This window comes from Crocodylus porosus, unplaced genomic scaffold, assembly GCF_001723895.1.
Source record: "Crocodylus porosus isolate Cpor-Errol unplaced genomic scaffold, CroPor_comp1, whole genome shotgun sequence".
NCBI classification, from domain to species: domain Eukaryota; kingdom Metazoa; phylum Chordata; order Crocodylia; family Crocodylidae; genus Crocodylus; species Crocodylus porosus.
Window position 1 is genome coordinate 12,099,035 of NW_017728907.1, and position 516 is coordinate 12,099,550.

Below are 516 nucleotides of genomic sequence, written 5' to 3' on the forward strand. Positions count from 1 at the left end.
AGGTAGCGCAGGGGCTTGTGCACGGGGCTGGGGGTGCAGGGCACATCTCTGGCTGTGGCTGGCACTGCCTGGGTACACGGAGAGTAAGCCTGGATCATGATCTCGGCTCCCTGAGGGCCCCCCACAGGCCCCGGTCCCTGGAGGTGCGGGAGGAGCAAAGCTGCCTCCTCCCTTGCGGCTGTGCCAGCTGCCAACATCAGCTATTCCCCTGCCAGCAGCGCAGCTCCTTCTGCGCATGCGGAGAAAGGGCAGGGGCCAAGGCAAAAAACTGCAGCTTCCAGAATGCTGCGGGGTGGACGCATGCGCTGTGTAGCCGGCGACGCCATCTTGCAATCTGAGCCGCAATCGGGCAGCCTCAGTGGCAGCGGCAGCGGCACCGGCACCCTCCTCCTCTTTCTTGTCTGCGGCTGGGTCGGGGCCGCGTCTCCCTACGGGGCGCGGCCGGGGAGGCAGCCTCCTGCTCTGAGCCGGGCGGGGGCAGCTCGGTGGTCCCCGGGGCGAGGCCAGGGCAGTTTG